Source organism: Corvus cornix, chromosome 1 (genome assembly GCF_000738735.6).
Source record: "Corvus cornix cornix isolate S_Up_H32 chromosome 1, ASM73873v5, whole genome shotgun sequence".
In the NCBI taxonomy this organism is placed as follows: Eukaryota; Metazoa; Chordata; class Aves; order Passeriformes; family Corvidae; genus Corvus; species Corvus cornix.
In genome coordinates, this window is record NC_046332.1 from 18,607,065 (window position 1) to 18,631,765 (window position 24,701).

Consider the following 24,701-nt stretch of genomic DNA (forward strand, 5'->3'; position numbering starts at 1 on the left):
CTGCAGTCTCACCAGCTTCTGCAGTCCGGCTGCCAGGGCAAGACAAGGTTTTTTACCCCTTAAAGCACACTCAGCACTGACAAGGGTCCACTGCAGGTCCAGTATCTGAACCGTGACATGGTCCTTGCAACCTCGTTCATCATGTTCCCTGTTCATGTTCCTTAGCGTGCCTTAGATGTTAGTTTCCCAGCCCATGTCAAGGCCAAAATCAAGTCCTCTCCTTAAACATGCCTGGGAGTAGACACGGCTGTGCTGTTTCTAACCCTTATGTAGCTGCCTCTCTTCCTCTTCAGGGGTGGGCAAACCTTTTCTGAGTAATGTCACTACCCCTGGAAAGCATCAGTTCAAGTGACATGGATTAAACTGCTAAGCAGCAGCATGGCAAGCCAAGGGATCCTCCTTGGCCCACATCCCTCCTCTACCACAGACCCGCTGAGTAGGCTTGGACAAAGCACAGGGGTATTTAGGTAAGGTCTCTCACTCATGGAAGAACCATCTGCCTAACAACATGCAAAAGACAGAACCACAATATATTAAGCAGGTATCTGACGTATGAGTTAAAATAACACTTTGATAAACAGTATTAACATCTATAAAAATCTTACTAAGCGTCATAAATATTTGTAATGCACTATCAGTTCTCTGTACAACCCCTCCAGCCAGGTAAGCTCCAGAAATTTAAGCAATATAATTTTATATGAAAGCATCAAATATTCATTCTTCAAAAGAATGGCCATTTCAACTATATAAGAAAGTGAAAAATTGGTACTGATTTTTCCTATCAACACCTTAGTTTTAAAACAAACTCAGATCCATTTTTTTTACTCTGTGTTAATCTGTGTTACCTGTTGAGTGACTGAACTGCAGGCACCGGAACACACCTTAGGCAAGATTGTCCAAAGCGTTTCTTTTTGTTCCTGGAAATCAGTTTGCTGCCACACTAATGCCAGACTCTGGAAGAACATGTTGCTATTCTTCTTTCCCAGCGTAGAGACTGCTATTTGCATATATTTTTAGATGTTTGCACTGTTGATCAGAGGTGAATCTAATACGGTGAGTGTCAGGTGTTAATCATCACACACACAAAACTTCCACACCATTTTATAATATGCCCCCTTACACCCACCATGCGGTTTAACATCTATAACTTAATCCCAGCAGCAGCAGCTTCCCCACCCCATCCCCAAAACAAGGAACTATAGGTTCTCCAAACCTTTCAAGGAAGCCAAAAGACTTCCTTAAATTCATGCTTAACCTCCCTGTGATTCAGATATTCTACCTACCTCAGTCACAAAGGTGCCACCTAGCTTTTTCCATCAATCCTATACATCAGTTGGGTAAAGCAAGTGAAAAATGCTATAAAAGTGCAAATTATCACTCTAGTACAGTTAAGGAGGCCCAACATATTTCAAGCTGCAGTTGAAGGTGGAAAACAGCGGTACCACAACTATACCAAGACATGAAAGAAAGAAAAATGACCCTTGTAAGCCGTAATGTCAGAATTAAGTACAGAGAAGATTCCTTCAAAATGGTGAGGGCACGAGCAGCAGCTAAGTGATGTTTAAAGCTAGTATTCAGCTCAGCCACCCTCTGATCCCAGCGGACAACACCTCCACCTTCCTTCACATGTCTAACTAATTAAGTATTGGTCAGATTCGCCCTATGTGGAGGACCTGCACAAAGACTGACTCTAAATCACAAGTATTTCTCCAAGATGAGGGACACCTTATCCTTTTAGGTCAGTAAATCACCAAGAGCTGTTTCTTGCTACTCCCTCCACAGCGGTCCAGTCGCAGAGGTGTTTGCAAGTGAGAAAACAGTTCTGCAGTGCTCAAGATGTTTGTACAGGCACTCCCCAGATCTATTTCTCTAGTTCTTAAACAGGCCTAATTTGTATTGTCAATAAAAATAGTATTTTGCAGCCTTAACTGGCCAGAATCATATGAAAGGCAAGGCCACTCTTAAGATTTTATTTAACATTGACTTTATTTAAATCTTTATTTAGATACAAATTTAACTCACGCTAATTTTGGTTTTTTTATCTATGTATTTTAAAAATAAGATACTCTGGTAACAGCAATGAAAGAGAGGGTTCACTACTGGCCTAAAAGAGCATGCCAAAAAATGTCACCAATGAAATGAGTAGCACACAGTAGCAGAGGTCTACTCATGTCTACTGTGTTAGGCCAAGCCACATTGCACTGTCTCACACCATGTTTTCAGAGAACAGCAAGAGTGAATGAGCATCAGGAATGGCCACCAAAGCTCATTTTGTCCTGTTACTACAGCGAAGATGCACAAAGTTTTCCTATGCCATACATATTCATATGTACACATACATATGTAAGTATCTATACATACTTTTCTGCAGGCACATGCAAGATAAAAGTGAACACCACACAGTAGGCCTGTTTTGCAAAGGTGCCGTGCAGAAAAAAAAAAATTAGTGGCAGACTTAAAAACACGAGAAATTGCAAAATATCACAGCCACTCTAAACCCCTCTCTCTGCGCATTAAAATTAAAATGAGAAGCTCCTTCTGAACCTTCTATTGCCTCTTAATATGCAGATCAGCCAAAGCATGGTACTTCGTACAACACATGTACTTTGTTAGTGCTGCAAATACCTAGGTTGGCATACTCCCGTTTGATAAATGGTTTATGATATTGACCAGGCTTCTATCACCTCAAAAGAGAGCCATAATATGCCTTTTCTAGAGGTCTTACCACAGACTACCTGGGAACTTTGGTTAGCTGGGTAGCTGCCTGCCCCCTTGCTCCCCCACCAGGTTTGACAAAGGGAGCACATTATGCTCCTTAACCATCTTCAAGAGATGGCACAATGTTCAATTAATTATTTCTAGGTATAAATCAAGGAGGCTGACCATCTTGAAACAAACACATTACTGACTGAAGCCTAAGTGTCTCCACAGCCTCTATTTGCACCTTAATTACTCAGCAGAAATGTGCTAAAGAGTTATCAGTCAACTGAAGATGCCTTTCTCTAAGGACCTGCAGGACAAGCTGAAATACCTCTTAGAACTGCCAATAGCAAAGGATTTATCTGCTTTTATGTGCATTTGTCAACTCATACTGCAGAAAATTTAGAACAAGCAACAGTGTAAAACTGATGATAATATTTAGAATATATTTGCTTCTTATGAAAGCTCACCCGGAAAGTACCTATTTTTCCTCTGCCTAACCACCACCTCAACACATCAATTTGGATCCCTTGTCTCACTAGAGGTCCACCAGAAAGCAGATGTCAGTACCTGCAGCAAACATTTCGAGGTGCAAATTCAGAATTCACAGAGCAGGGACTCAAGTCAGACATTTGGTGAAAGCCCAGCATCTGATTCAGAAAAGCTCTACCAGAGTCTTATTCCTGGTAATTTATTCAATTATTTATTAAATAAACCATGAGAACTGCTGCAGATGGGAAGGCCTCAGTTGTGTTGTTAGAATATACCACAGGTTTTTTCAAATGGGGCCTGGCTAGCTGCCTGCCTTTTCGGAGCCTTGAAGCGAGAAGGAAATACCTGAATTCTAGTAACTCTTTACTGCTCCTGACTAGCAAGAACCTGCTTCTTGAGTGAGTTCCACCAAAATTCTTCTTACTGAGATTTTGTCAATGCACAATAGGCCCATGTGGAACTTGCCTGCCTCTTTACCCAAAGAACTTCCAGGTGTTTACACACCTGACTGCTACTTACAAGTTACTCCATATATTAACAAGCCTCAAGGGGCAGCATCAGTTACAAAAAGAAAGTAATTTAGTCAAGTACAGAACACTTACAGCTACATTACTACAATTTTAAATTTAAAAACAACCCCATACATTCTTGTAGATAGCTGAGAACAGGAAAACTCAAATTATTTTGATTTCTAAAGACAGTTTAACTTTTTAATTAGTTTGGGAAAAAAGTATTTTGTTTGAACATCTGCATAAAGATAACCCTTTAATTTGAAAGTATTTTAACTTCCTGAAAAAAGCATTTTACTGTACAGTACTGAACTAACAGATAAAAAGGGAGGAATACATTTTGAGTAGCTTTCCCCTGCAGCACGATCCTGCTCATCTTCAGCTGAAATGCACAGGTTTTTCTGGCAGCACCTTCTGTGACTGCTTTTGAAAAAAGAAGTACCCTGTTAAGTATTACAAAAGCCATGCCCTTCCATACTCAAGTTCTACATCTGAAGAATCTCAGATGCTGCCAGGGTTTCAGCTCAGGCTAGCTGGCCATCAGGGAAGACGGTCCCAAAGCAGCACATGACCCCAGCTCTCTGCAAAGTCCCTCCGCTGCTGTGACCGTGCCTCCCGGCAAGGTTCTTCCAGCATTATCCCACACAGAAGTCCAAGGACAATGATCCAAGCTGCTGCTGTTAGACCACATCCATGAGGAGGGTGCACACAGCACTGTTAGAAGGTGCTGCAGCAGGGGCAGCACCCCCTGTGTCCTCACCAGCAGAAGCTGTGAACTCCCAGAGCCACGGTCATGGCCCAGCTGCATCAATTCTCGAGGTCCCTCATACTCTGCCATAACTTGGATACCAAAGAAAGCATTATTTTTGTGGTTTACTCTTAATAAGTACCTTCTCCATTTACAGCAAAAGAGAGAATTTTATTTTTCCCTCTAAAAGAAAGATACAATCAAACCAAGTTGCCGAATTTTATCATTTTTTGTCATGTTTGTGTTTCTAGGTAGTTGCTTCAGTTCTTTTGGCTTTATAAAAGCTGTGCAAGCTTGACAGGGACATTCAAGTAAGTTTTCTTTCTCCTCCTGAAACTATCATTCCTCTTGTCACTCTCCTACAAATACGATTTTTGTTTTGCATAAAGTTTTCATTAAACAGTATAATTTTGTAGCTTAAGGTACTCTAAAATATTACTCAAAAATCTGAAGACTGAATATGCCACATTTTTCTACGGCTTTCAGTTTATTTTCACAGGGCAAGGGAAGGAGCAGAGGTGACATTTTCAACTCTAACATCTGAGCAATTTCCAAGCAAAGTAAACACTGATCCTTTTATCCCTTGTCAATATCCACCAGCATGGATTTCTGTACTTGCATGAAGTCTCAGAGAAGGTAACAAGGCTCCAAACAAAATGCACAGGTCTACATTAGCAAATCTCAGAACAGGAACTTTACCTTGGGATGTAACATTCAACCTCCCTATCCAAAACACAGCCCCAGTGAATGCATGCTGAATACCTGCTGTTGGTTTTGCCAGCACCTGACACATGACAAAAGCTTGAAAACTGCTAACAATAACTTCCTGAACTCCACAAATCTCACACAAGCAACTAAAATCGCCCTGCTAGTTAAAAAAAAACAAACAAAAAAATTTAGAATATTGGCCAGAGAAACGTACTCTTCTTACAGGCCACTGGAAGAGAAGCTATCATCTCTTTCTCAGGTAGTCCACCACTAGTGAAAATCTCAAGAGTAACTGATGAAATTAACACTTTACAGCACCAACTCCAGACTTAAAAACTGAACTGGCACCTTGAATCTGTAGTAAACTGGCATTCTGCACAGTGATAGAGCTATCTTGCTAAAATCACCTATCAACACACTCACTGAAAGCCCCATGCAATTTTTAAGAACAGCCTGCCATGTAACATGTTGTGCTGGGTCCTGTGGAAGCAAGCTATGCAAGGAAAGGGGATCTACTTCAGAAAGTATCACAGGAGAAAGATATAAGCAGCATTATAATTAAGACATGTTATCTTCAGCATCAGTAACTAACTGATGCTATCTGCTCTGGAAACTATCTAGACTGCAAAACCATGTACAAAAGATACATAGAAGTCCCTAGCAGAAAAAATAGACAGCAGTGCTCTGTTTCTGGAGGTACATCCTCCTCCTCTTGCATTTTACTTAGCCTGCCCTCAAGGCTCTAGCTTGACAAGCAGTAAGCATAGGTCAGCTCTGAAACCAAAAGGAGTCCTGTCCCCTGTCCTGCTTCTACTATGCACTCCTGGACCCCTTTTTAGAGCTGTTCAGTTCATAAGTCTGATTCACAACACATCAGATGATCTACCCAGTCATGGTCAGTCCTATCTTTAGGCAGAAAGAGTTAAGCTAATAATAACAATTTCGCTATGATCATTATTCCAGTCTTGCTCATTATACAGCAAAAACACTAGTGTGGCCCCATGAGGTAAGATGCAAGTGTCTGAGGCTTGGACTGCTTCTTCTAGTAACAGTGCTGCCATTTAAATATGGTGATTCACTGTTACTTCTGTCAATTAAGTTTTATTCCACTTCTTAGTCAGGGAGCTGTCATTCAAATAATGTCTGTATCTCCTATCTATGATGAAGACACGACAACATTACCCATGTTGAAGGTGAAAAAAAATACTCTGGGACCCGTACCCTTCATTCTTCTCTTCATGCCTACAAATAAAGAGCACTTACTAGTACCCTTGTGATCTCGCCAATGAAGAAGTATCCAGCTTTCAGACACAACTTCTCATCCCCTTTTGGTGGACTCCAAAATACACTAACAAATTTCTACAAGTTAAGAGAAAACCAGGTTGCCAAAATATGACAAGAAGCAGCAAATGCTTTGACTCCAGCTGTCAGTGAAGGAGGAAAATCAGTTGTAAGAACCAAATGTAGAGCCACTGGTAGGAACCCTTTATTGATACAGGTTGGATTTTTTACAGCAGCCTCCTATCAATTATAACTGAAATGTTGAAAATAGGTACAAACGGAATAAAATAGCACAGAAGTCCAACAGCTGTTGGGCTTAAACACTTCACGTCATGCCCAGGTACTTAGTGCTACAGAGTTTCTTTACTGGCAGAATGCAAGCGAGAAGGCAGTAACTTTGGCAAATAAGGGTTGATACTTGGGCCCACATAGGAAATACATTTGCATCTACAGCACAAGCACATTTACCACACATTCCTTGTGAAGACACTAGCATGTAGAATTATCTTTACATTATACACACTGAAGCAAACAGGCTTGTGTTGTCTCTTTAACACACTGATAAAATGCGCACAGCACATAAAATGTATTTAGCTACTGTTTTATCCCTCAGAATAATGACATAACACAGGGTTAATTTCTTGAGCACAAGTCTATACCAAGAAGTAGATTTAGCAGCAATGAATTTAGAGATTGCATAGAGGCAAAACCACGCAGTGTAGTATACCCAGCACACGAAAATAAATACAAAAGACGCAAGGCCACACATGACTGGAAGTTTTATTATTACTTCCTATACAATGCTCCTCCACCAATACTCAAGTGGAAGCTACAGACTGGGCTATAAAAGTCGTTTGTTGTTTTTATTTTGGCCTTACACCTTTACTTCAAAGCTGTTCAATGGCAAGCAGTAAGTGTGAGCCAAGCATACAACACCCTTATGACTTCTGCTTGCCCTGAAACTTACAAGAATCACAGAAGCATAAAATCACAGAATGGTTGGGGTTGGAAGGGATCTGGAAGATCATCTGGCTTCAACCCCCCACCTTCAACCAGACTATGTTCCTCAGAGCCCCATCTCACCTGCTCTTGAACACCTCCAGGGATGGAGGGTCTACAACATCTCAGGGCAACCTGTTCCAGTGCCTCAACACCCTCACAGAGAAGCATTTCTTCCTAATACCTAATCTAAACCTACCCTTCTTCACCTTAAGGCCATGCTTGCTCCCTTGTTCTATCACTACATGCTTTTGTGAAAAGTCCGTCTCCAGCCTTCTTGAGAGCCCCCTTAAAGTACAAGAAGGCTGCTGGAAAGAAGCAAAGCTAAATTCCACCAAGGAAAAATGGGAAGTCAGTCATAACCAAAAATATAACCAGAAATCAACCCCCAATTTCTAATTTACTGTACCTCTCTCATCTTTCACCAAAATGCATCAAACTTTAAAGTAAGTGTTTCTCCAGAACTTCTTTCAGCAAAGCTACTGGAGAACTTCACTGTAAGAAGTACTACAAGGCTCTACATCTTTCATTTAATAGAACTATCAGTAAATTAAACTTGTCAGCACAGAAAACAGCTACTCACTACACACTCTTGTGTGCATCAAGAGCACAAGCAATTCTGGTTAGGCCTCACATGATCCTGATCAAGATCTTTGATTTGTTTCTACTGTCCCCTGTTACCTGGGCAGTAGCTCAGACCTGCAGCAGTGCCCTGTAGCTGCAGTGGCAGCTTCCAATGCCAGGCTGGCCCACCACAGCTGCGTGTTTGAGTGGCTTCCCATGAAGAGTCCTCTGCAAAATCACTCAGGCCATCACAGGCAGAGCAAACAAAGCTGTCCCATTAATCTGACTGTTAACAGGCAGTAATAAAAAGACACCATAAGCAGAATATGACAACACAAAGTATTTGTATAACCTACCACCAGTTACGTATTAGCAATTTCAGAACTCCATTAGAGGGAATACGGAGAATGGTGCTCATCTGTTTAAAAAGCTGAAAATTGATTAATGAACCTGTGATATTTACATTCTTCAGTCCATAAAGAAAAATAATTAATAAACCCCAATGCAACAATGTAAGAAGGCACCTTTCCATAGAAGTTGCCCATTTGTTTCAACTGAGATTATTCCAAACACTGTTTTCTCTCAACCAACCTGGCTTCCTTTTTGAGGGATACTTGGTATAAAGAGTACTTTTTCCTTGTCATGTCTATAATTTTATTTCTATGTTTTAACATCACATCACTCCCTCAAATACATCACACTGATGTAGATCCACAACTACTAAACCACTGTAAAGTCTCTTCTCTTGCATTACTCAATCCATCTAGAAGTTCTGAAACAAGAGTGGATTTTTAAAGTTGTTTAGAGTAAACGTTACCTTTATCATCTGTCCTTTATAGCTGTATTTGTGTCATATCTATTTATACTTTTCAATGAAAAAAAACCCGAAATTTGTAAGCTATAACCTTTCATTGACTACAGATCTTTGCTACAGCAAAATACATCATTTCCTGAGTATACTCCATTACCGTATTAGTAGGAGCAAAACCATCTAATCAGAGATCATAACAACATAATTGCTCCTTCCTTGTTATTGAGCCTGGGCAGGTTGTGACTCTTGGTTCCTCCTCCAACAGCTGCCCGGACCCACGCGAGGTAAAAGCGGCACTCACCTCCTCTGCCTTCCCGGTCACAGAGCTGGCACACGAGTGTTTTCGGTGCAGCACTCTGCCATCCTGCCTACAGCCCTGGTGCGCTGCAACGCAACACGACCACCGTGACACCGCTTCTCCAGCCCGGCTTTCGCCTGTCACAAACAGAGCCCGCAGCCACACACAGAAATTAACTCCGGACCGATGAAAATAACTTTCGGGGGAGGAGTAACAGCGCTGTTCCGAGGGAAACGAAAAGCAGGAAGCTGATCTCAGCAGCGCGGGGAGCACGGACGGGGCGGAGCAGAGGCACGGAGCGAGGAAAAGTGGAGCAAGACTCGCTGCTTAAAGCCTGGCTTTGGCAGTATGACCAACCAGCCCCGCATTACTGAAATACCAGCGCCGGGGCTGACACGGACGCCAGCACCCCCTGGCCCGGGGGCAGAGGCCCGCGGCAGCCCCGCGCAGCGGCACTCGCCGCACAGGTACCGGCCCTGCGCAAGCGGCCCCCACACGCTGCCCGCCCCGCTGCCGCCAAGCCTCCGGCCCCACAGCGGCCCTGGGTGCTTCCCTGCTCGCCCCGGATGCTTCCCTGCTCGCCCCGGCCCGGGGTGAGGGCTGCCGGGGCGCCGAGCCCCCTGTCACGCGTGAGCTGGTTTGAAGGGGCACGTCCTGCAGGACGGACTCAACGCTCCTGCCCTGCAACTGCGGGGAACTCCTCCGGCGTGCTAAAAGCAACAGATGATGGGACCTTCTAAAAGACTGAACTGCCGTGTCTAGTGCGAAATTAAATTCTTCTGATGAAGTTTAAAAGAAAAGGGGGGGGAGGGAGGATTCTTTAGGAAAATAGCTTCAAGAACTCAGAGGCTTTTCATGCTAAAATTCAAACTGACTCCAAGGAGGGCTTAACCTCGACGACAGCATCTCCCCCGCTGTAAGAACTTTCTCTACCTCCACAGGGCTGCCCTTCCCACGAGAAGGCAGGCCAGGGAAGCTCGCTCCGCGCAGGAGCTGGCTCCCCCAGGAAGGCTGCCTCTGCTCCTGCAGAGACGGACACGCTGCAGTCCTGGCCGCTGCAAGGGTCGGGCTGCTTCTGCTGCTTGCCTGTCCCCGACATTCCTCAGCAGCAAGGCTGGTTTGCATCATGAGGACAAGCGTTACAAAACCCCACAGAAAACAGTGATATGTAACATTCTAAACAAACGTGAGCTTGGAAAACAAAGCCAAAAAAAATACAAGGGAGGGTGGACTGACTACCATGAGAGCCATCAGCCAGTGTTTCAAAATAGTAATTAACATCTGTAACAGGAAACAGCATGGCAGTGGATCTTTCTAACACTCGCAGAGCCAGGATCTGATCTCTACCTCTCAGCCAAAAGCAGACAATCCCCCAGCATTTCAGGCTTTTCTAAATGAGGCCGTGGAGGTGGAACACTGCATGGTTTTTACACTTGTCTTCCCCTTTTTCAGGTCTGAATGTTTTGCCCCATTAGCTCTGTATGGCAAGATGCAGAGTGTTTTGTACTGGTGGGTACAGAGCAGATACAGGGCCAAAATAGAACAGTAGATCAGTTTAAGCAAAGTTCCTACGCTTTCAAAAATCCCATCTGATGGCATCTACATTATACTGACAGGAGAATAGAAAACAGAGGCAAGGTGGCCAACCAATTTTATTCTTACCACTTCTTTCATATATTTTCTCTTGTCTGCTCAGTATAGGAACCTGTAGCATGTCTAACTCACATTTGGAAGATTCCATTCCAGCTTATGAAACCAGCAATTTCTAAGAAAGCATTTAATGACTCCTTTTAAATTCACTGTGCTTGTTCACTTTTTGATACTGTTTCAAAGTATGTCCTATACTCAGTCTGCAGACAAATCCAGACTGAGCTAGAGACGTAGTCACACCTCTCTCCTGGCCTCTCTCCAAAGCCTGTGGCCTTCATTTCCAGGAGTGGACAGACAGGACCCATGCCTTTGTCTCAAGGCTTCCCAGTTCACAGCCTACCTGTGGTGACTGCAGTTACACTGAATCCTCAGGCTGTAAGCTGAAGGTCACTGATGCAGACATACATCCTTATCTACAGCTCCTCGGATGGAGCCGTCAGCTCCGACAGAGCGGATGCAAAGCCTCATTGCAGCACGATCTTCAGGTGCTGCAGCAACAGCACAATAGCCACAAGGAGACTAAAGGCAGCCTAAATCTCAGCATGCAGGCTAGGCCAGCCAGCATATGAACAGCAACACACCACATCCTATCCACCTTAATATCAATGCCATTTCTGCACTAGTGTCCCTGTAGTCTGGCAGCTTTAACCCTTTTCAATCATAAACCGAGACACTAGTTTCAATCCCATGAGAACTTAATGATTCTTTTTGGGGGAACCTGTTAGCACTGGAAAGATATACAGCTGCTTCCTTACTAAGGAAACAAACAGCTTAAAGCCAGAACTGTATCAAAACTGCAAATGTGATTTACACACTCAGCTGAACAGATTTAATGAGCATTTAAACCAAGAAACCACAGAACCTGCATGGAATATTGTGCTGCGGTGCTCTGTGGACCAACAGTAGACAAAGTGAAAATGCAGGTAAGAGCTCTTATGAGGAAACAACTTAAGAGAAAGAGCAAAGATACTCCCAAAGGTTTTCTGATATTATTATTGCTAGATAAATGCCTGAGCTTCTCTTCAAATCAAAACCAACAGTTGTACAGCATCACTCACAGCTCTGGGAGTCCACAACACCTGAGATAAATGAGCTCACATGCCCACCACCAATCTCAGGGTTATTCTGTGTATTTCAGAGAAGCTGTTTCCTACCTGCTGTATAGAAGAGATTCTACAGCAATGAGTGCTGTTTTCCCCCTGCTTCTCAATTTGATACTCAGTTTTGAAAGGGCACTTCTTAGTCCTGACCAATACTGGACAGGTATGTGTTGCTACAGTGTACAGTGCACAGTATAGCCTCCCTCCTCGCTACTTCTTCACTTCAGGTACATCTGAGAGAGTATTTCACTAGATATAGAAGAGCAATCTCTGGCCCTCTTTACATGACAGACAAGGACAATTTATTCCAGCAACCATGAAAGCAACAGAAGCACCTTTTTTTTTTCTAAAAAAGTACTTTTAGAAGTAAATAAATATTGTTATGACCATTGTTATGAGGTTAACTAACAAATCACTTAAAGCACATCTTTAACAACAAAAGTTTCAGTCTATCTTGACTTGGTAACAAAATAAAACACTTTCTCACATTTTTTTAAGTAACTTGCTATTATTTATTTTGTAAATAACTTTAAAGTATTCTGAAAGACCCTCCTCTACCAGCCAACTTCAATCTTTTATTATTAAAGGCACTTCATCCTTAAGATGACATGCCATACAAAGGAAAAGCTGGAAAGACAGGCTAAAGTATTGCATTGTTTTCAGTACAAAAAGCTCCATTTCTTTAACCCTGCCTTTCTATGCAGGAAACTTCCTTGAGAAACTAGAGTAGCATCTGCTTACTTCAAATAATTACTCTCTGCTCCTTCGTCTCTCCTAAGTCTCCTTGACAAGTACATTTTAAAATCAAAGTTTACCATTTCAGTAGGATTTCACAGCCAGGGCTGTTAAAGTCATGTTATGCTACCATTCTTGTCAAAGCGAAACAGTTTGAGCGTAACACTACCAGACAGACTTGTGTCATTATCTTTGCTGACTAGTGTTATTATGCTGTCCAGAGGTCTCCAACTGCAGTATAGATACAGCAGTACATGAGCAGTTTCTAACACTGCAGTCATTACCTCCTACAAGTCTGCAAATGGAACTAAGAAGATTAGTCCATTGGTAGGCTTACATTCATTTTTCAGGCATCTGTATCATCTACAAGACAATGTTTTAATGTTTTTAAAGTAATTTTTAAAAAGTTGAAAACCCACTACTTTAAATTGCGTATATATATATATATATAATAGCTTTTTTCTTGCAGAGATACAAATTTTTTTAAAGCTTGACGTGGTCAGAAGGGATCATCCTTTAGCTACTCGACAAAAAAACTACTTCAGAAGAAGGCATAAGGAAGTAGCAAGCACCTACAAGTGTGGTTAAAGCACTCTTGGTGCTTTATACTCATTCATACACACTCACAAGTCCAGGCACCTTCATTCAAGCAGTTACTGTTTTAAAACTAACTTTAAGTTTTGTATTGCTGAAACTACAGTTGTCAAAATAAATTTCTATGTGACAATTTCTCACGTCTCATTCCCTATATTAATGGCAGGTGGAGATTAGGCACCAAACTGTCTCTACATGTATTTAAAACAAGCCAAGCCAGAGGTGGTTTGATCACACATTTACTCACTCCATCAGTTTATCTATTTTGTCCTGAACTGACATGACAGGATGACTTTTCCTGGCTTGTTGCTCTGGTACTTTATGAATGTTAAAATTAATAAGTAAGTGACCAAGATGGAGAAGATCTGGTCAAAGAAGACAGAAAGGGGAAAAGTAACACTGACAGCCTTCAGCCAGGCAAGATTATTCTCCTGCTATCTAGCAAGGAAATACAGCAGCAAACAAACAAATTGATGAAACAAACAAGTATCTTGAGAGTATGCTTAAAACACTCCAAAACTCAACCTGGAAGTGACTACCAGTGAAGACAGCCAAACAATTCTCCAATCAAATCTGCAATTTCAGTCTACTATTGTAACCTTGCCTCCTGTAAAATTAACACCAGAACTGTGCTCACATATACATAGAGAGTATTGCAGCAATACTAATAAAGTAGCATCTGCACTGAAGCCCCACATTTTATTCCAATTCCATGACAAAATACAATTTTAATTACTAAATCTAAACAAAGTCACTATTCACCTCAAAATGGATGCAATCTCCCAATCCAATGCTTATATAACACTGCAATACCACACAATTAATATAACACTAAACAGATACATTAGTTCATAAAACATTCCAGAAAACATCAACAATCTGCGTGTTCAGGAATAGCAGAATCACCGTTTTTATGATTCCTGGATCTCAGCACTTCTGAGAAGGTGTATCAAATCTTTTCCTATATGCACATGTACACACCAGTGCTTTCTGAGCTATGCAGTACATTAACAGCACATTTCCATCACAGAAAGCCACTGCCCTGTTACCTACTGCACACACCCACACATCTCAAGCGTCAGAAAAACTTCAGGTACAAACGTCATACCTAAATAATGCACGAAATACCCAAGCCAAAAATCCTACCAACAAGCAGCATGATGTCCCTTCTTACCCCTCCCCCACACTGCTATCCTGAGAAGTTAAATCCCAGTTCTTCTCTGCCATAGGTGGAAGGTACTCAAGATACTACATGCAATGTGGCAGAATAAAATCCTATCACTGTTGCCCCCGTTTTAGAATTATGAGAACAAATTACTGGCAAATTTACAGATGCAGAACTTTACTTCTCACAATGTAAAATCATGTATTACTTGTAGCAAAAAAAACCCCAATACATTTTCAGTATCAAAGTTTCTTAAAATTAGGAGGGTTTTGTCTAGTTTTTGCTTTAAGAATGACAGCTGTTCTTCATGAGGTTAAAATGCAACCCAAACTTTTAAAAAGAAACTTCCATTAGTATAATCTTCTCTATTTTCTAGTTCTATCAGAAACAATTTATTAGGACATATACTTCTGATTTCCAAAACAACACAGTTTTTTTTTCCTTGATGTACTGCTACAATATTTTGTAAACATATTCTTAAAAAACATGCAAAGACTCAAAGGGCAGTTGAAAAGAAAGACATTTCACTCTGCTAATTTGCATCAAGTTTTATAGTTTCTGTCCTCCTTCCTAAATGGAAAACTAATTGTGATAAAACATTAAGCCCAATTAGAAACAGCCACTACACACAACTATTTATTTGAATGATTTCCTTTATAGTACATGTAATTGTTTTTACAGAATCCTCTAGTGTTTGGGCCAAATATTGTCATCTTTTCTGCAGGGAAAAAATCCCCACATGCCCTCCAGTTTCACATCTCATTCACTAAGTACGTCACTGAATTCAAACCCCAATACATATAAAAATAAAACTTTCAAATTTATTTTAATGAAATGCTGAAAAACCATTACAGCAGCTTGAGTTCTGCATTCAGGATACATTTGTAATTTTCTTCAGGTTTCAGTATTAGTTTGCACATTAGAACGCCCAAGCTGGACACCTAATTTGTATATTAAGACAGTGATCAAGTGCCATGTTGAGACTTGAGCATCAGAACTAGAGCTCAGGTATTTGGAGCTCAATCCCACTGGTAATCACTTTTGCAAAAATTCTGAAGTTTAGCTTTGTTTGGGGATGAAATCTGTGACCTTTAGATTTCCTGTTACATTTAAGGTCCAAAAATCTGACAGACCTCTGTAGGCTTCTGGAAGAAGTTGGAGAACAAAGTGGGCAAGCTTCAGAAAACAGGGAAGTGACCTAAAGAAATACATTTTGTCTGCATCTGTGGACAGCTGGCAGCTGTGCCAGCCACGGCAGGAGATGAGATCAGTCTCTGTGGCAGCACCGAGTGAGAGAGGGAGCAAGCATGGAGGAGAGGTCAGGTCCCTGCAGGTGGGTTGCCATCCCGTTCCTGGCATATTCAGGTTGTATTTTCCTCCATAAACACACTTGCTGGAAAAGCGAGCAGGGCAGCAAAAGCAGCAGGGAAATAGTTTTCATTCAGTTTTACTTAAAAGCAAACCCTGCCTGACCTTTAGCTGTCCTTATGCTGCTTTAACCTATGGCTGCTCTGCCACCTCCACAGCCTCCCCTGCCCTCTGGGGCAGAGGGGGCCCGGGCACCCACCCTGCCCAGGGTGCCCACAGGGGTACTTCAGCACACATGGTGATTTTGGAAACAGTGGGCCTGGCACATCATCCCTGGGAAGCAGAGCTGGCCCCAGCCAAGGCCACCACAGCTGTGAGCAAGGACAGAGGACTCCTCCCTGGAAGCATGAGAAAGGGGGGGTTGTGCCAGCATGAAAGCACCACAGAAATACAGTAGCCAACATGAAAATCCAGCAAATAAAGTAAAATTTTCAACTATGTCTATGGATTTGTGAGATGTCACCCAATCTTTAGCTGTTCTTTTGTTTTATCAACAATTAATTCCTCTGAATAACTGCAAACAAACTGAACTCAAGGTGCTTCTGCAAAGCAAAGTTTCCAAACTGCAAACTCGCTTAAATAAAAACAAAGTGTCATTTCATCTCCAGTAGTAAGTGCTGCTTACTGTTTCATATACCAGAGCAAATATCTGCGAAACATCATTTGTGATGATGTCCACTCCCGTCTAAAGACTTGACATCAAAGACAGACATGTGAATCAGTGGCTATTACATGGTCTCATCTACACGTTTCTCTATGTTTTGTCCGCATATTATCTAAAACTAAATGCGACTTTTTTTCTCATTCAATTAAAAAAAAAAGCATTATTTTATCCTCTGGTCTGTTGTTTTCTCCACAGTGTTTGTGCGGGACTCAGGGTTAAAAGAAGTTTTTACTATGCAACATTTCACTTTACTGTAAGAGAACACAAAACAGATTAGCAAAAGTCAAAATCCGTATTTTACTTCAAAAATGCAGCTCCCCCCTCCAAAAAAAAAACCCTCCAAAACCATTTTTTTTTTCTTTTTAGATTCTAGGTTCACTCACCAGAAGTTAATTCAGTATGAGAAGTACTGATTTATGCACACAGAATTACAGCAGACCTCTTCATCCAGAAAAATCATACAGGTTCCTTGCATTCAAGTCTAAAGTACATGTGTGGGACACCACAGAAGAGGGTGGGTCTCTTCCTGCCACTCCAGCATGAATGCAAGGAACGATTCCAATCTACATGCAGATAGCTGCCTGTATAAATACAACACAGTAACAGCAGTAATATATACAAGCACTTTTGGGGTTTTTTTTTGCTCGTTTCTAACTGACAGGTAGAAAAGGTTTAAGACAGCCTAGTCTTTACCAAAGGAGGCTCTATGGATCCCAACCGTGTCCTTGCTCTATATGCAGAAGAGCCACAAACACTATACTTGTCAGGGTACAACACTGGCTTGCCAGTAATACAAACTCTCCTATTCCTGCACTTGTCCTGCACCCCTTAAGTTAAACACAGGTTAGCAGTAAGAGCTATTTACACAAAAACCTCCGCTGTGAAATGTAGCTGCTGCAGGGCTGACCCACTGCTTTTCTACCACTGCATTTTGAACTGCAACAGAGAGGTACAATAGGAGACCATAAAACTCCCAGAGGCTGCTGTTAAACTCTAAAGAAGCCATCGGTTGCATCCCTGCATCTCTCAACTAGCTGACCACCACTGCTGCTCTCTGGGACCCTGCCTGGTACAGCCCAGGAAAAGGAAGGAGAACAAAAGCAACTGTTAGCTTTGGTGCTGGAAAGACCTGAGAGTGCAAGCGCGCTCCTCTAGGAGGAAGAGACTGCTGTAATATGTGATCTGCTCGAGTTCAACATCTTCTCCAACATTTGCATTTATATCGAAGCGATTCCACTATTGCAATTTGATCTTCTGCTTGAGCGAACATACGGCCTGTGACCTTAACAGCATCACTTGTAAACCTATGCAGTATATAAGCCACAAAGACACATTAATTCCTTGTCAACAGATACCTATGTAAATCTTCAGCACTCTAATTGTTCTATTAGGTTTTTTAATGTTACTTTTTTAACCAGAGAGTGGAGGGAGGGTTAGGGAGAATGTTAAACACAGCCTCGATACTAAATGGGCTGGCAAACACTAGATACTTTAGATAAACACAGGTAACTTGGTCTCAGCGCTGAGACCTTAATGCTCACTTCCCTATTTCATATACATTGCCAAGGACTCTAGTTTTCAATGACAGCTTCTTTAAGGAAGGGCAGAAAAGCAGGGCAAAAATCCTACCCTGAGCACCAAAGACAGTAAGCTCATCCTCCCCTGCCTCCCGCACTCCTATAAAACCCAAGAACAAGCCCTTTAATAAGCAGATCTTATCCCCAACTAGTTTTCACTTTCAACAACAACAAAACTTATTATCAAAATAAATACCCAGTTAATTGAATAATCATTTCCCAAGAGAAAGTACGGTTTTCAACATCCAGTGCTCTAAAAGAAATCCAAATCCATAAACAGGATTTGCAACCTCCTAGTGCAAGGAGAGTTGTTACTGCAGCCTAACCAGATCTCACCTCTTGAAGGAACGTCCAGGACATGCCCTTGTCTCGTCAGCACCAACTGTCCGTGACTGGCCCCAGAGACTCGATAGTTTTGGTAACTCCTAGACACAGCAACCTCATTTAAACCAACTAATCAAGTACCAGGAACTCTAAGTGCAGCAGCCCAGCCCCACTCTGCATGATCTAACCTCCCCTTACTCAATGCAAGTTAAACTAGCACACACAGAGCTCCATGCTCTCACTGCCAAACCCCTTCTTATACTTGTTCTGCCTTATTGAAAGCACACTTGGGTAACCACAAAACCATGTAGAGACATAATCTTAAGATTTGAGATGATGCCAGGTTTTATCGATATGCATTTTTAAATGTTACATTTTAGTAAGGTGTTTCCAGAAAGTTGATAATAAAAAAATCTTTCCACTTTTTCTTTAAAAGATCCCTTAAACCAAATCTCTAGACCTCAAAATCCCTCAAATCAGACCTGGGAGGGAGGCACAGAACTCTTAGCTTTGTTACTAAAAAGGCAGTACATATTTGCCTGTTTTTCTGGCGGGACTCTTTCTTGAGTTGGGCATTTACCAGAGGCCAGTGATGCCCGGCATCCCCAAATTGGTCCTGAAGAAGAGAAAGCACTCAGCACCTCAGCAGGGAATGTGGTGGATGGGACAATTCCAATTGTCCCTGAATTAACCAAAGTCAGCAACAGTTGAGGCATTTAACACAGGGTTTGGCAGACAGGGAGGGAAGACCCTGGTTTCCTGGAAGAAGATACTTACACTGGAGGCGCACATGCCCTGTGCAGTCCTCTTCACCTGCCACCTCTGTTTCCTCTAGTAATACTGTGATTAATCTGGAGTTATACAGCAATTGCCAGCAATAGCCAAACTATTCAATAATTTTTACTAAGTCTCCCAGTTCACTATAACAATTTTAACTACACCACAAAGCAGGTATCTGTCATGATCATTTATTTGCCACTGCTGAGAAACACCATCCCCCAGCATCCACAGTTCTCTGGAAAGCTACTCCTCTGCCCAAAGGGATGTATGTCACTGTACATTCCAGAGCCTTTTTCTGTAGTGACTGTGTGGCCAAATTAAAATGAGCTACTTGCACTACTCTTTCTAACCCTGGTATTATCATGATCGCTGACTTTTTGTGCATAAAGAAAGTTAAGAATCAAACTTTACCCTGATGCAGTGGTCGGAACATGCAGCAGTAGCAAACTGTCTGCAAGCCACATTAAGGTCCACGTTTGCAGCATACTGGGACTACACTTAAAGAACACTGTTGAACACAGACACCACAGTAATACGTGATCTCCCATCTTAAAGTCTGAAACTCATTTTTTTTCATCATATTTACATAGAGGTACGTGCGGTTTTTTCAACTATTTCACATACATTAAGTGACCCACTGCTTCTGAGTTGCAATGGAAGCGAAGCATCTATCTCACTTGTGTGACTGAAAATTTCAAACAGAAGTAATGACAGATATAGCTGAGCTTGCTTCAATAAGCAACAATTACTTAATAATCCACAGCTGAGAGTCCTGATCCTACTGGTATAAAACTCTGTAAATCATGCACCTTTTCAACTGCATTGAACAAATTCGAGTAGTATACTCATCAAATGCCAAATCATTGATAAGTCTACTTTCTAACCATTATTTTAAGATGTTTATGTAAGAACTAGAATTTCTTTCAAATTAGAGGCAAATGAAAGGTGTAACCATTGGAAATACTTAGAATTTCAAAGTGAAAATTCTGTTATCATCTGGCTACAGCCAGTAAAATTACTCAGGTCAGCTCTAAACCCAAAGATTTTTCTAAATTTCAAGCATTCCTGCAAACAGGGGTATAAAAAGAAATGCTTCTGAAGCTCACATATTTTGGCAGGAGAATGGCTTATGCTACTTCTTTGTGGCAGCTGCTGAGAACACTCATCTCTATCTCCTCCCATCACCCCTGTCACTAGTGGGGTGTAGGTAATTTACTGGACAACACACACTAGTGCAACAGTTCTGTAAATCAAGAATGTTTAAAATCAATTGTGTAGCAAGTTCCTTCCATCAATACTATTTCACATACATGCATAGAAGGATTTTCACTTCATTCACCTTATACAGCTATTACAGATAGCCCCATAACACAGGCTTAGAATCTTTTCCTACATCATGACAAGTAATTGACATGAAGAGGCATGGAAAAAACTTAAATTTCTTACGAGAGTTGAATTATTTTTACTCCTAGTATCTGTCTACTGATTAAGAAAGCTACCTAATCTCAGTTTCACCTTAGTCTTACTGAATTGGATTGTCTGTCCACATAAACAGCAGTGTTCATGTTCCCAAAGATACCTGGCTAATACACATATTTGTCCTCTCATTCAAAAAACCCAAAAATGAACATTAGCTGATTTAAAGTAAAATCTTGTAACACAAATCAAAGAGATTCACAAGTCTCAAACCAACACTTTGTGGTCCACTGAATCAGAGATAATCACTTCATCTTATTACTGCTTCTTTCAGTGTTACTTCTGCCAACTAAAACCCTCAAGTCCATGGATTTCTAAGGCAGGCCAGAGAGATTTTTCAAAAATCAGACTTGGAACTCAAAGTGCAAGGTTAAGCAAGCATGGGGATATAACCACAGGTCTCAAATCATGCTTTTGAGGAGACATACTTGATTAACCCCCTTGCTCTTTTGCAGTGCTTTACATCTTTCACAGAATGTTTCAGGGAAGTGCTGACCATCAGCAGGTACATGGAAACAAAAGCAAGAAAGTGCAACAAGAACTCCAGCAGCCTAAATAAAGACTGGGGCGCTGGGAAAAGAAAAAAATAAATATACTAGCCAACACAGTCTCACTAGTTAGGATAAGCTACTTCAATTATTGCCAATAATCCCCCAACACTTTTAATGACATTTTGATTCTTCAGTTTCCACGTATCTATTCAGCCTCACTGAAGCAGCAAAGAATTCCTTCACTTCGGCAGCTCCTCAGCCCTGTGTCCCACCTCATGATCAGCATTACCACGGAGTCAACGTAAGTTTGCAAGTTAGAGATGCTCACTGCCAGTTTGTTAAACTGTGAACCTCCTACACCATGAAGTTCCTGAATGGATTTACCCCTGTTCTCCATTCACAGTGACAGTGCACATTATAAGCAAATTACCACCATCTACTGAAAACAAAGGTTCTGTTTTGTTGACAAAGTAAGAAAGCTTGAATTTTCTGGCTGGAAGTAAGATTTTTGAGGACAGAACCTTCTTCATTTGCCAAAATTATTCAGAAGTTTAAGAAACACATAGGTGGGGTTTTGAAATTTTGGCCTAACTGGCTTATGATCTGAATGCATACCACTAGCAAAATCAGTTACCTTTAAAATAAGATATATATATATATATATATATATATATATATATATATATAAATAATAAAAAAAAAAATATATATATAACTTTAAAATAAGTTACCTTTATTTTCCTTCAGACCATGTAGTGGTCTAGTATAGAACAGTTAGCTCCTGCCACCTTGTGGGACTTCATGGGTTTCCCTGAAAGCTTGGATCATCAGTAAACTAGTGAGTTAAAAAAAAAAATTAACATTTGGGAGTTACTTTTCTTGTGATTCACCCTGGTGAATGTTAAAATAAGAGAGAAATATTTATGGAGAGGGTATGCCATTTTGAATATTTTCTGGTTCATTATCCCTAGCATTGTTTATATAGTTGAACTGCTGGATTTAGTAATCTTATGGAGGGTGTTTTAAATATTTAAATATCTGTCAAGAATCCCAAGTTTTGGAAGCTGATGCGTCCAAGTTTAAAATAACATTATGATCAAATACTTGTCACCACTAGCAAATTTCACATATTTGAAAGAGATTCTACACAGAAATAATCCAAATTTAGACTGAAAATCCTTGCATTCCAGTGCAATTTTGAAACCAAATAATAACCTCAGTCTCATAAGAATTATGCATACGCTTAACTTTTAATATGGTGATAACATGTCTAGTTCTCCCAAAAGATCTGATTCCATGTATTTACTTTTAAACTCCAATTTGACTTCTTGTTTTATGTTTTTCCTCTCCTCATCCATCTCCACCTCTATCATATATGGCCAACTTAATGAATGATTCAAGTTCTCCAAAGAAGAGTAAGACAGTTGGAATGGAAAAACTTTTTCACCATAGTAACAAGAAGGTGAAGATGCATGGATCCTCATCCTTGGGTCTTACATGTTGTCTACTGCCCCTCTGACAGGTAACTTGTCACACCTACTTCGTGGAGACACAAAAGACCACAGCAGCTGCAATCTCTGGAAAGGGATGAGGTTCTCTTTTTGTTTAAGCCAAAACTCTGCTGCTCCAGATATCAAAACTGAAAGAGCACAGAAGATTGCAGATGATGCGACTCCATGAAGGCTGATCAACAGCCTCAATGAACCTGCTCCTGTCTATTCTTGGACTCGAGTGTTTTGTTACAGATGCACAAAAATGCAAGAGCAGTTAGGGAGCACTTCTTCCCCCTCCATCATCCCACAACTGCTTCAGTGAACTAGGGAGATCTATCATGCTGTGTACTTGATGCCAACTGCAGCAAACTTAACTCATTGGAACTTCCTTCTGCTAGAGAAAAAACTGTCAACACACTTGAAACAGGAACAGTTCTTCCTGATGTCAAAAGCAAATCATCTCTACTAAAGGCCTTGGTAGTTCATAAATGGACTCAAGAACACTAATTACAGATCCCCAGCCAAAGGAAACACAGCAAGATAGTCTTTTTCCTAATCCATAAACAGAATGAATTTTTGCTCAAGACTGAAACAGTAACAAAATGTCAGGCTATGAATCAACTGGCACAGCATACCTAAGGAACATAAATTGTATGTTCTTAAATAAAAAGTTTCAGGATCTCACTAGCTTCCCTTGTAACTTCAGAAGTGAGGTTGTCTCTGACAGCCATCATATTCCCTCACACACAACCCCTCATCTCTTCTTAATATATTCTTAAGGTCCTAGTAGCCACACAATTAAGTTACAAGGCAAAGCTCATAGGTGTCCATGACAATCCCTGACCACACCTCTGTTCCAACACTGAGAATCTCTCCCAGACTGAGGTATGTCTGTGTCCTGACTGTCTGGAAGGCACCAAAATGTTCCTCTCACAGCTGTCCTTACCCATCCTAATCTCCACTACAGGAAATCCAGACAGACAAACTGGTAGGGAGCTCTAGAAGAGTCAGCAGTCTGGATCATGAGGGAATCAGAACTGCAGGGCATATTCTACCTGACCCCAACAGAGGCAGCACCTTGCAAGGACAGGACATGCACCACTATTCTCTACCTCACTGTAGGTGTTCGGAGTACAAACACCTCCTTACCCACAGCTTATTTGCTTCAGATTTTTCCCTGCTCTGGAGTGCCCTGATGTTATGTCAGTCTCACTGTAACTGCAGACATGTATCTAAGAGCCACCTTCAGTCCTTGGCTACAGAGAAAAAGAAATAGCATGCTCTAGCAACAGAATGGATGAGATCCAACACCCACTGCAGGTCTCAATAACAACATAAAGCATAAGAAGTAAATACTAGGACCTTATAAGAAATTTCACTTGATGCAAGTGAATAATATCCTGCCATATCTTTTTATTTTCATTTTATTTCTCTACTACTCCTATATTCTGCAGTGTTACTAATCCAGCAGGAAGATCTCTGAGTTAACTTTCTGCATGTCCACATGTCCATGGCAGTCTAATTGCAGTACCAGAGTGTTGAGCTAGTACCTTATTCTTCAAGATGCTTTGAAACCAGTGGAAGCATAAACACACTTCTCATACCCTGACTAGACATCCTCTCTTTGGTAAGTGTAGCTCAGTTCGACCTGACAAAACAGGATTCCCAAGCAGCAGCAGACTGGAAAGCACCTGATGATTTTTCAGTTCTTCCTCAAAGTATTGCACAGTATTCTGAACACCAGCAGCAAAAACTGACCAGCATTAACTTTGCTTGAAGTTGTGAGTTCTCCAAGGAGACAGAAACATCTGGTCCAGGTCAAGGAAGAGTCACGACATGGCTTGAGCCTGGTTCCCATCTGAGACTACTACTCCCAAGATGTCAGGGTAAGATTTGTTTTACATTTTCTCAGAATATTTATTTTTCTACAAAAACATTATTTGACTTTTGCCAACTTTTGTTGAGGGAACTTTCCAAGAAGTTATATAAATTAATTACTTTATTCATGTACTTACTGGAGAAAGAAGTATTTAAAAACAAACAAAAACCCACAAAACAAAACAAACACTACTGGGCCACTTACTCCTGTTTTTTATTTTATCTATATTCTTATTGATCTACTTTCACTGTCAACTGTTTAGCCTTACATTTTAAGGAGAAATGAGGAAAAGTTC

The 24,701-nt window shown here is 41.1% G+C and overlaps 1 protein-coding gene across 13 annotated transcripts in view; it reads right to left on the bottom strand.

Annotated features, from left to right (window-relative positions):
• Positions 1 to 24,701, bottom strand: part of BBX (BBX high mobility group box domain containing) — a 152,620-nt gene that overhangs the window by 109,441 nt on the left and 18,478 nt on the right. The window contains exon 1 of one of the 13 annotated variants that reach the window (XM_010395867.4): positions 9,114 to 9,299. The exons of the other annotated variants lie outside the window; for them this stretch is intronic. The gene's annotated coding sequence lies outside the window, so the exon portion shown is untranslated. Of the gene's footprint in view, positions 1 to 9,113; positions 9,300 to 24,701 lie in introns of those variants that run through there. 13 annotated transcript variants of the gene reach the window in all.